This window comes from Pinus tabuliformis, chromosome 3_1 (assembly GCF_031772625.1).
Source record: "Pinus tabuliformis cultivar Carrire ecotype Pingquan chromosome 3_1, CPIR1, whole genome shotgun sequence".
In the NCBI taxonomy this organism is placed as follows: domain Eukaryota; kingdom Viridiplantae; phylum Streptophyta; class Pinopsida; order Pinales; family Pinaceae; genus Pinus; species Pinus tabuliformis.
Window position 1 is genome coordinate 355411537 of NC_142301.1, and position 13466 is coordinate 355425002.

Consider the following 13466-nt stretch of genomic DNA (forward strand, 5'->3'; position numbering starts at 1 on the left):
TTTATTAAGTAATTTCTCACAGTGAAAGCAATTTTACTATGGTAAAATTGGCCCTACATGGTGTACTTTGATCCATCTAGTAAATTATGGCTAGATGATCAATTTTTGGTGATAACAGATTTCCCCCCAACATATGAGCGTTAGGAGCAAAATGTATGATCAAAGTACGTTGTAAGGACACAATCACTAGACAACGAAGTGGAGTCAGAGAGAGAGAGAGACTAGTGGAGATGAAGTGACAAAGTATAGTGACAGAGGGGGTGAGACCAATGTAAGTCTCCTTTTATGTTGTGGTACCAGATCTCAGTGAGGCGGGGGAGGCATACCTATACCCATTGAGATAACTTAGTAAAAAAATAATAATGTGCCCAGGAAAATGAAGCTAAGCAATAAAGTACATTATGAATGGTACATGACATGGTGGCATAAATGAGCCAAAAAATAATACAATATGTCTCATATACATAATGCGCATGGAAAAACATGAGCCATGACTGAATATAATAACATCTAAGTACATGAGATATAATGGCCCTCCCCTCGAAAAATGGGTGGAGGGAGGGTAGAATAACCAAAGAAGCCCTGCTGAATAGGAAAGGGCTCTACAAACTGAATGGATCATCTGAAGGAGACATGCTTGTCATGAGCGCTGCAAGTGGAAGGAACCGAACCCATCAAATCTGTAGAAATTCATATGAGGATGTAGCATAATGGGAAGCCATCCGGGCATGTGGGGGACTACTTGAAGGGCCACCCCCTCATGAGGTCTGAAACATCTCACACACACATAGAAATCATTGGTACAATCTGTTGCATCATGAGATCGTCAAGTGTATGAATCACGAACATGAAACAGTAAAGTTAATGGGCAATGATGATTCCCTTTGTTTGATCTGAGGTACTGAGAAAGAGTGGAAGTTGGAACCAAGATACACCACCCTCTAGGTCGTTCCTCTGGAATAGATGAGTTGATGTCGACAAAACAGGGTTCTCCATAGGTGAGGCAATGAGGATCCTCAACTAAGGCATGAGGGAAAATAGTAATGTGACTGATGGACTGACACTAGGGAAAATAGGGAATATGGGACTGAGGGACAGACATATGACATCCCTTGTCAAAGCATAAAGTGCATGGTTGACCTGGCAGTGACTGACTCGACTCCGGAGAGGATGGGGGATAGTATGACTAAACGCCAAATTGGGCAACACGGGATGAATGCTATGCAAAAATGGATGGAATATTGTGATATGATATAGTGGGATGATAAATGGACTCCATGGATGCAAAGGTGACTCATCATGGATGCTCTAAATAAGGGTGACTCGATGATGCTGCCACATAGAATAGGCCCAGTGGGGACCACGAAAACATGAGAAAATGATGGTTCCTCATGACGAAAATCGACAGTGAGACGATAAGCACCAAGGGAAGGTGGTCCCCAAAGTACAAGCGTCGCATATGAAGAAATTCAATTTTAAGAGGCGACGAAGTGACTCTTCTTGGAAAAATGGTTTCCTGGTGAAGTGTGAAATCATCAAATGAGATGATGCAACCTACCTAAATGCATGACAGAAATAAATACACACAAATCAATGGGATATGCTATGGGTAAATTTTCTTAAGGTAGAGTGCATTACAAGGATTAGGAAGGAGTTGGCCTTCAAAATCCTCTAGAAGGTATGCTCCCTTGCCTAAGTCCACAACATATTGGTTGTGAGACTGTTGCGGTAGGAAGTACGCACAATGGTGCATATCATCCCAGGGGTAATCAGGGGTAGACATAGCTTCCATGATTTCCTCATTAGAATGGAAGATGGGTGAACGGGAGGAAGACTGACTACATGATGTGATGACGGTACCTAGTGCATAATCTTGAGAAAGAAGTTTCACATACGCATCATCTCAAATGGTAGATGATGAGCTAGTAGATGGAGATCTACCGATGTTGGGACCTAGGTTTTCGACGAGGGAGGTTCGACAGAAGCGGGCATGGGAACCTCAGAGAGGCTTTCCTACGAGGAACTCAAGGAGGACGACAGGTAAAGGATATGAACCGTGGAGTCTGTCATCTCGACATCGACGGGATGGATCACGATGGTGGGACCATAGTCCCCCTGTGCTGGTGTACTGGTGGTACCAGAATCCATGGGTAGAGGAGTAGATGATCCACTACGAGTGGCCTTGAATTCGCGAAGCACTTGGAGGAAATCAAGAAATTTGTCAAGAATAGAGAAACAATGGGAATAATGACCATAATGATCGCACAAGGCACAAGGGTGATTTGTGCACAATGTTTTAAGTCTTTTGGTTGAATTTGGTAAGGTAACTTGGACCTCAGGTATATTAGAGTTAGGAAATGTTTCATGAACCAAAGGTTTGAGATGAGGAAGTTCAGGATATTTATTGGTGGCATGCCCATAAACCTCACACAAAGCGCACAGAGGTGTCGACTATGGAGCTTGGGGAGCCTTGTCCTTAGGTTCTTTCCTCTTGGCTTTGCCCACCTGTCCAGATTCTTTCACAATAGGAATGGGTTCTTGTTGAGGTTGAAGTGGAATTGAAGCAACGACAAGAGTCGTAGGGACTGGTTGAACCGAGGTCAAAGCATGATATGGTCTAAGCTGACCAAGCGGAGTGTTCACTGGGGGATGAATGTACTAGACTTGGATCCCCAAAGTCATATTAGGGAGAGTCAATGAAGCCATGATAGGGACAGAAAAGATTCCAGGAGGAGGAAACAAAAAAGTTATCTGTCCTGCAGGGAAATTTCTCGATGAAACAACTCCTAGATGGTTAAGACCTGGAGGAACAGTTCCTGGTGGGAATAAAGGGGAGGCACCCATAAACAGAGGAGGTCTTAGGGGGGTGGATCTGAATGGCTTAGCTAAGATGGTAAAATAATGGTGCTGAGGAGATGGTTGTTGACCAGAGGAACTAGACTAGTAGCATGTGATGATTGTAACATGCAAACACTCAAAGATCTAGGCTCAGATATGGGAGGGGGCAGACCAGGGAAAGCACCCAACAATGAGGAATCTTTGTAGACTCCGGGTGAAACACCAACGAGAGGGGTGGCAGACTACTTTTCAAACATTGATAAGATAATGGAACCAGGGGAGGTTAAGGATGATGGCTCGTAGTATGTCAACTGATTGATAATGACGATCTTCCCTTCACGGGGGAAGCACATTTTGCAGAAAACCACAGATGCGATGAATGACATGGCATAATTGTAACTACAACCTAATAGAATGTTGTGATATAAAGGGGCATCAATAACCTTGATGTATACATGAACAGTCTTGCCGGCAAGAGTCATTGAACAATTGTGATACATGTCGAGTGGCTGGGAGGAGTGTCCGTCCGAAGCACACAAAGTGATGGTGGATGGGGATGGTTTAGGTGACTTGAGTTGCTTCCAAATGGTAGCAGACATCATGGAGGTGGATGCACCTTCATCAATAATGCATCGGGAGATGATGACATTATAGACTCTGACTGGTATCTAGAAAGCAACGGATGGAGGTAATGGAGGATGTTCTGACGTATCAATAGGAAATACAATAAAACAATCATCTGAAGGATCTCCTGCGCCTAAATAAGTTGGTAGAGATTTCTTTTGAGATGGGCATGACTAGAGAACCTCCAGCATCGACATGACAGTAGGTGGTTGTGCCAAGTCATCTACTATATTAGGTTAGAAGCCACGTTACGGCGTAATGGTCCCTTGGGGATCTTAGGAATTGACTCAGCTTTAGGTTGAGGGATATGTAATGAACCATTTGGTGTCATAAGAGGCTCAGTAGATTCTTTGGTTTTGGTCTTAGTTGCGATGAAAGTGATGGCTTGTCATATTGACATAGACAAGTTTGCAAGTTGATATCGAAGGTATTAACCTAATCAGAATTCATCATGAGGATATGGTTGTCACCAGGACCAGAGGGTTGGGGACGGTGGGATGCTTGACCTTGCTGAGGTTGAGCAACAACAAATCCTTACTGAGGGAAAGTATTTGTGAGCATGGCCATTGAGATGGCGTAGGATTCTGAGGTGATTGTTGCATGGGTGATTGACCTCTAGAAGCTGCTTGGGCTTCCCACATTTGGAGTATTTGCTGGTTATTGGTGTTAGATTGGTTTGTAGAATTTTCTCTACATATCAACTATCTCACTGATATCATGTAGAAATTTCACCTACAGATCAAATTGATATATGCAATGTACTAAAGCATAATACTAAATCTACATCTACCATAAACTTTGCGGAAGCTAATCAACCATGAGCAACATAAATCATGTACACATATAACTGATAAGAAGGAATCAATCACACATAACACAGAATATATCACTGGGGAAAGCACTAGCATAAAACCCCAACATTGTATTATCAATCAAGTGGAGATCCTCAACAACATACAAAAAGAATCAGCTCAATAGCTATCCTTCTCTCTCTATAATCAGAAGATGAAAATCATGGACTACCTAGGCCTCAATATATAGGCTGTAAATTGGCCTAATCATACCTGCTGTCACCTCAGGTCCAACTACGTAGTCATAGAAGAAAATAGATTCCTTCCTCATGCAAGGAATACTTACTAGAAATATCCTAGCATCTGATAGTACATTGTCCCTCATCTGATCTCAACTGGGTCTTTTTCTAAACTGCCATGCATCAGTTATTCATGAGAGAATACTCAGTTATCTGAAAATAATAGTTGTCACATGCATGCAAGCATCAACAAACTATATCTCATTAATTTAAAAACTTGTTAAATTAATCTAACTGGACTTGACTAAGTTAAACTAAGTCAACTGATCCTCTCAATATAGAACTGAACCTTATCTCCTTTAATCAAGGGATAAATTCATAAATCAAGAGAGAAAATAATTGCATGATCTCACAAAGACTTCAAGTTTAATTTTCCATAACTAATTAACTCATGGAGATTAATTAATTAATATTTTAAAATGTTGGTAAGACAAAATTCGTTTTTACTTCCTATAGTTAGACCAGGGACTGCTATAAATAGGAAGGGACCCAGAGATGATATTTTCAGAAGATGTTATTTTTAGTAGTTTCACCTCTCACCCAAGGTGGCCAATGACCTCACTGGCCAAACTACTATTTTTAGCAAGTTCTATTTTTACATTTCTTGTTGCACATTTTTCAACATGGTTCCCCTAGGGTTCATTACCTTGGTTACCCTAGTTACCCTTGCTACCCTTCCCCTTATTCTCTTTCTTCGAATTTTGGGGATTGGTCGCACTATGTTGTGCATACACTTGACCCTGAGGGGGCAGTGGCTGCTGGGGCTGAGGATGCATGGGATGCTATGGCGCTAATGCTTAAGGGGCTAGAGCACTCGATGATGCATACATGTAAGATAGTGAGGGGGCAATGGTTTGGTAGACAGGTTGAGTACTAGTTGGCCTTGACATTTGCTGATGTGGTTGGGTAAATGCATAAGATGTGCTTTGTCCTGAATACACATTACTGGCAAGAGGGGGATAAGTGTTGGAGGAACTGGTGCCCCCCTATGGATAGCCATAAATCTACTGAGTATATGGTGAAGGATGTGAAATATCTCCAACGATACTGTTGGCGGCGTGAGATGCCCCCGGTGCATTGGCACCACCAGGACAAGGGAGGTCTGGTATAATGGTATAGACATAACCGGATTGAGCATAAATCAAGTCATATCTTAGAGCAATCTAGAGAGCCTCTTCCTTTGTTTGAGGAAAGTGAGATGTGATATCTTTGGCAATAGGCACTAAAAGGGTCCTAAGAAACCAATTGAGGTAGACATGGTCTTTGAAGGGCGGAGCACAGAACATGCTCCTCCTTCTACGCCATTCCTGAACATGATCAGAAAGATGGGTGGCAGAGGACTGATGAAATGCGGTCAAGAGCTCCGTACCAGTGTCGTATCAGAGAGGTAACTGAAAGTATGAAAGGAATGCTTTAGCAAGCGTCGCGAAAGTGGAATGAGAAGCAGCGGGTTGGTCAACATACCACTTTGTAGCATCTCTAGTGAGCGTGCATTGGAACAACTAAAGATGAATGGAATCATCGGTGATGGAATTGGATGAACACCACATATGGAAGGAGTGAACGTGATTGGTGGGGTCCTCTCTAGAATTACCCTCAAACTTGGGAATGTTGGAGGGAAGCTTAATTGTAATAGATGGCCAACCAGCATCGTGGTGTATAGGGTCATTAATCAACTAGCTAAAATCTGGGAGGCTTAGACTAACCATGAAAGGTGGAAAAGGAGTTGTCGGAATGGTTCCTATAACGGTTCCGCTAGATGCGACTAAGGGGTAGACTTGGAGCCACCACCAGGTTGGTTTCCTGCACCTGCAATGGGTCCTGACATGATGACGGTATGCGGTGAAGGAGGCTTGGAATCAGATGAACCAGAAGAAGAGTCAGTATGGGGACTTGGGAGAGAGCTAACTCGAACCCTACGGGGAGGAGTAATACGCCCAAGTGGAAACTGGGGATGAAGGCCTAAGAGGCTCCGCAACAAATGCCTTGGTGGTGCTATGGTTGTACAACACAAGTGACATAGAAATGGGGAAGGGAGATAAACAAAATGTCTCTGTATTTTTTTGGGGAGATAAATTAATTAAGTTAAGTCTTGTCTTCGCAGTATAAACCAAGTGCCCTTCGATTAAGGTGTGCATGTGAGTGCAAGTGTGTTTATTAATTAAGCCCAAATCGTGTTTGAAAAAAGAAAAATATTGTTGAAATACTGTAAACAAACTGAAAGTAAATCAACTATCTAAACACCACCCAAACTGCGTTTGCAAAAACTGTGCTGGTTAGTGGTGAAATCAACTGAAAACACACAAAAAATGCCAAGATATCTAAGTGTTAGTGTGACTGGGATCAAATGACACTATGTTGCTAGAAAGTGTTGCAGCAACAACAAAAAACCAATGAAGAAAATCACTGAAAAAGAGAGGGAGATGGGTGTGAAACCTAGGGAAAACAGTGGCACCCTAAGGCAAATGACCAAACAAGGTTCAAGAGGGAACTTTGGATGGAAACAACCTATATATGAAGATCTGAAAAAGGAAGGTACAGATCTAGTGTTGGGTGTGGAGCCTGATTATCTTCTGTATTCAAATGTCTCAGCCGGATGTATACCCCAGGAAGACTATACACCCCTCCACGTGGGGGGGTGCGGGGGGGGACTTTCCCCCCCCGTGAGGGCCCGGTGGGGCTAATTCCCCCCCGGCTGGGGGGTCCGGGGGCCAGCAGTCCCTCGGCGACGGTTCGGGGACAGTGCCCCCAAAGCTAAAAATAGATGTAAAATTGCCTTGTAAAAGTCTAGTAATTTCTAGTCAATCTGGGCCATTCATTAGGCGGATGATCTGACGGTAGAAGTTATGTTTAATTTAGGGTCTTTTGCCCTAGAAGGCAACCCCTCACTATATATGAGGGAATTGCATTGTGTCTATGTATAACTGTATTCTAAGTGAGGAAGAGAGAGGAGATTAAGAGCGAAGAGGGTGTTACAGCGGATCTGCTGTAGGTTGCATCTCTTCAATTTGCTGGATAATATAATAAAGAAGGACTCGTTGTTTCTCCATGGATGTAGCCCAAACTAGGTGAACCACGTATATCTGTGTCTCTCTTATTTTATGTGTTTTCTGTGTTTATATTTCTGCAATATTTTATGTGTTCCATTGCTCTGTAATATATAATTTTCTAACAACTGGTATCAGAGCCGAAGGTCTATTTGGCTGATAAACTCGCAGGAGAGAAGGGTTCCTAGTTCGAGTGGGAGCAATGGTGGAAGATGGTAGGTTTAGGGTCGAAAAATTCAACGGCCAAAACTACCAGCTGTGGAAGATGCAGATGGAAGATTATCTGTATCAGAGAGATATGTACCTACCATTGAGCGGAAAGACAAAGAAGCCGATGAGTATGACAGACACAGAATGGGATATTCTCGATAGAAATGCACTTGGAACAATATAGCTGTGCCTAGCAGTGTCGGTAGCGTTTAATATTTCAAAGGAAATGACAACACAGGGTTTAATGTCGGCATTGGCCAAACTATATGAAAAACCCTCGGCGTCAAATAAGGTATTTATTATGAAGCATTTATTTAATATGAAGATGTCAGAAGTTGGATCTGTTGCAGATCATTTAAATGATTTTAATACAGTTACAAGTCAGTTAAGTTCTCTAGGGGTAAATTTTGATGATGAAGTTAGGGCTCTGTTATTTCTGTGCTCATTTCCAGAAAGTTGGAATGGTTTAGTTATGGTTGTTAGTAACTCTGTCTCTAGATCTAGTACTTTAAAGTTTGATGATGTTGTTGGTGCAATCCTTAGTGAGGAAATGCAACAGAAAAGCTCTGGTGAGACATCAGGTAATGCTTTGACTGCAGAGACTAGGGGAAGAAAAATGGAAAGAGGAAAGAGCCCAGGATATCACAGTAAGTCAAGAAAAGGCAGATCCAAGTCCAGATCGGGGATAGTGTGCTGGAAATGCAGGAAGAAAGGACACCTGAAGAAAGACTGCAAGTCTCGGAAGGGAAAAGAAGGAGATGTGCAGCAAGAAACTAATCATGAAGTGAATGTAACATGTGATGTGTTGCAAGATGCTTTGATTCTTTCATTAGAAAATATTATTGATGCCTGGGTGATAGATTCAGGGTCCTCATTCCATGCCACACTTGATAAGAAACATTTTCATGACTATGTTCAAGGAGATTTTGGACAAGTTCGATTGGGTGATGATAAACCCTGTAAAATCGTTGGAATGGGTACAGTTTTCATAAAACAACAAAATGGAAATCAATGGCTATTGAAGGAAGTAAGGTATGTTCCAGATCTGAAGAAAAATCTGATTTCAACAGGGCAGTTGGGAGGTGAAGGTTGCATAACTACTTTCACAGATAAAACCTATAAGGTCATTAAAGGATCCCTGGTAATAGCGAAAGGAGAAAAGGTTGGTACATTGTATTTATGCAATGGCATTTCTAATTCTGTTAATGCTTTAATCTCTACAGGAGAAGATACGACATTGTGGCATCATAGGCTCGGGCACATGAGTGATAAGGGGATGTAGATTCTTCACTCAAGAAATTTTTTGCCAGGTTTGAAGCATGTTGATTTAGAATTCTGTGAGAATTGTGTTTATGGAAAACAGAAGAGAATCAGATTCCTTAGAGTTGGGAAAGAAAAGAAGAGTGAAAAATTAGAGCTTGTGGATATTGATGTATGGGGCCCTGCTCAGGTGTCATCTCTTGGTGGCTCTCGTTATTATGTTACTTTTATTGATGATGCAACCAGAAAAACCTGGATTTATTGTATTCGAAATAAATCTGATGTATTTGATACTTTCAAGAAATGGAAAGATTTGGTTGAAAATGAGACAGGGAAAAGGTTGAAGTGTCTCAGATCAAATAATGGAGGTGAATATTGCAGCAAAGAGTTTGATAGGTACTGTTCAGAGAATGTAATTCACAGAGAGAAGACAGTTCTAGGAACACCACAAGAAAATGGTGTGTCAGAAAGGATGAACAGGACAATCATGGAGCGTGCAAGGTGCATGAGATTGCATGCAGGATTTCCTTTACAATTTTGGGCAGATGCTGTAGATACTGCTATTTACCTAATACACATAGGGCCTTCAAGTTCCTTGGATGGTGGTATTCCAAAGGAGGCATGGATAGGTAAAAAGGTAAACTACTCATTTTTAAAGACTTTTCGTTTTGAAGCTTTTGTCCACATTAACAAAGAAAATAGAAAAAAGCTTGAGGCATAATCAAAGAAATGTACCTTTATTGGATATGGTGTTAATGATTTTGGTTATCGCTTATATGATTATGAAAATAACAAAATATTAGGAGCAGAGATGTAATATTCAATGAAAAGGTCTTGTATAAGAATCAGTTGCAGGAAAAGAAACAAGAGAAAGAAAATAGAGAATACACGGTGCTTGACGATATCACAGGAAAAGTGATGGTGCCTAAAAATCATAATGATCAGCAGCTAGAACAACAACCACAACAGCAACAAGCTCCTCAAACATCGAAAAGTGGTGTTAGAAGATCTACCAGGATAAGTAGACCCCCTGAACGATACTCTCCTTCATTATATTATGTATTGTTGACTGATTCTGGTGAACCAGAATGTTATGAAGAAGCAGTGCAGGGAGAAACCAGGAAGAAGTGGGAGCAAGCCATGAAAGAAGAGATGGACTCCTTAGCACATAACTAGACTTGGGACTTAGTCAGGTTTCCTGCAGGTAAAACAACATTGCAGAATAAATGGGTTTACAGGCTGAAGGAAGAACATGGAGGAAAACAAAGGTACAAAGCTAGACTTGTAGTGAAGGGGTTTTCACAGAAGAAAGGTATTGATTTTGATGAAATATTTTCTCCTGTTGTTAAAATGACTTCAATTAGAACTATTTTAAGTCTAGTAGCAGCTGAAGATTTGCATCTTGAGCAGTTAGATGTAAAGACAACCTTTCTCCATGGGGATTTGGAGGAAGAGATATATATGCAGCAGCCACAAGGATATGAGGTAAAAGGGAAGGAGAAACTAGTGTGCAGGTTGAAGAAGAGCTTGTATGGCTTAAAACAAGCTCCAAGGCAGTGGTATCTAAAATTTGACAGGTTTATGTCTGAACAAGGTTATACTAGATGTCACTTTGATCATTGTGTTTATCTCAAAAGGAAAAATGATGACAGCTATATTATATTGTTATTGTATGTAGATGACATGCTTATTGCAGGTTCTAACATGCAGGAAATAAATGCGCTCAAAAGAAAATTGGCAAATTCATTTGCAATGAAGGATTTGGGTGCTGCAAAACAAATCCTTGGTATGAGAATAACTAGAGACAGGAAGAATCACAAATTAACATTGTCTCAAAGTGAGTACATAGAAAAGGTGTTGAAAAGGTTTAATATGCAAAATGCAAAACCAGTTGGTATACCTTTGGCTAGCGATTTCAAATTAAGTAAGGAGGCATGTCCCAAGACTCACGAAGAAATGGCTCATATGTCTAAATTTCCATATGCATCAGCAGTTGGAAGCTTAATGTATGCAATGGTCTGTACAAGGCCTGATATTGCACATGCAGTGGGAGTTGTAAGCAGGTACATGAACAATCCAGGAAAAGAACATTGGATGGCAGTGAAGTGGATTCTCAGGTATTTGAGAGGTACCACAAATCAAGCATTATGCTTTGGTGGTTCAAACATTGCTCTACAGGGATATGTTGATGTAGATATGGTAGGTGATAGAGATAACAGGAGGAGCACAACAGGGTATGTGTTTACTGTAGGTGGAATAGCTGTCAGTTGGGTTTCAAAAATCCAAAGTGTTGTTGCACTTTCAACAATAGAAGCAGAGTATGTTGCTGCTACAGAGGCTAGTAAAGAAATGATTTGGTTACAAAGGTTTCTGGATGAATTGGGCGAGAAGCAAGAGTTGGGAAGGTTATACAGTGACAGCCAAAGTTCCCTACATCTTGGAAAGAAATCTGCATTTCATTCCAAGACTAAACATATACAGCTCAAGTACCATTTCATACGATCAGCATTGGAAGTGGACAGTTGAAGCTGGAAAAGATACACACTAGCCAGAATCCTGCATATATGCTAACAAAAGTTGTAACTAGGTATAAATTGAGAATCTACTCAGTTTCAATTGGTCTTCAAGTATGATGAAGAAGGTGAGAAACAACCAGGTCCAAAGTGGAGTCATTGTCTAGCAAATGAAGCAGCGGTGGAGTTGCTATAATCAGTCTCCAAGTGGGAGATTGTTGGGTGTGGAGCCTGATTATCTTTTGTATTCAAATGTCTTAGGCAGATGTATACCCCAGGAAGACTGTACACCCCTCCACGCGGGGGGGCTAATCCCCCCTGGCTAGGGGGTCCGGGGGCTAGCAATCCCCCGGCGGGGGTTTGGGGGCAACGCCCCCAAAGCTAAAAATAGATGCAAAATTGCCTTGTAAAAGTCTAGTAATTTCTAGTCAATCTGAGCCGTTCATTAGGCGGATGATCTGACGGTAGAAGTTATGTTTAATTTAGGGTTTTTTGCCCTAGAAGGCAACCCCTCACTATATATGAGGGAATTGTATTGTGTCTATGTATATTTGTATTCTGAGTGAAGAAGAGAGAGGAGATTGAGAGCGAAGAGGGTGTTACAACGGATTTGCTGTAGGTTGTATCTCTTCAGTTTGCTGGATAATATAATAAAGAAGGACTGGTTGTTTCTCCGTGGATGTAGCCCAAACTGGGTGAACCACGTATATCTGTGTCTCTCTTGTTTTATGTGTTTTCTGTGTTTATATTTTTGCAATATTTTATGTGTTCCAATGCTCTGTAATATATAATTTTCTAACATCTGGAAAACATGGCTGAAAGCTCTACAAAAATTCAGACTTCTTACTCGATTAAACTCCTCCTATAAAGGTGGAAGCATACTAGAAGCTCTAAGGGGATAAATTCCACTTGGATGAGTGAAACCAAGTAGATCAAGGCCTAAGCGGGCTAAGACAGTGGTCAACCAACCCAACAGACAACTCTCGGAAAAACCTAGAAACAGATCAGAAAAAATCCAAGAAACCCTAAAATCGCAGGTACTCACTTGTTTAGGGGGATATCACACTTTTTGGGCCAAAAAGTGCGTTATAGACTTCCAGATTGCACTTTTGGGGAAGAAAAGTGTGATTTCTGCTCCTCAGTTCTGAAGCAGCAAGTCTCGGAAAAATTTGTCGTCTTTTTCACAGATGGTTCATGTGACCTGCGAAATAACTAGAAAAATTGCGAAAGTTAGAAATTTGACTGATATAGGGTTAGAATACTAGTAAACAACATTAATAGACTAAAAAAGAAAAACCCTAAGCTGAAAACTGAAGGTCGCCGAGGTTTCTGAATCAAAATTAAAAACACAATGGAGTCACCAATTTGTTAATAAGTATTCTTCTCGAAGGTGTACGAAAAGAAATCACTTAAGGTTGTGGATGAAAAATATCCCTAACAGTAAAAATGGTTGTTAAACACTATAGATCTGCAACAAATGATAGAAACAAAACATGCCAAAGCCTTGATATATGCAATAGAAATAGTTAAACAACAGAAAGAAATAAGCACAATTAGCTCCAATAATCCAATGGAAACCAGATATATAAAGAATATATTTTATTAAACAACACCTCTGAAGGGAACAAATAATGTTACCAGTCCCCCTCTATGGGATGGGTTCTTGGCTATCCTCAATGTCTTCATCTTTTGTAGAGTCTCTCTCCTCTATAATGTGTAAAACCCAACAAACAAAATGTTTGAGTTCAATGAGAACTCAAATGGAAAAGAAAAATGGTGTGTGACAGTGATAATAATTAGAGTTACAACAGTGAGTGCAACAATGAAAATGATAGAAAGTGAAGAATGAATGTAAAACCCTTCTATTTATAACAAAATATTAGG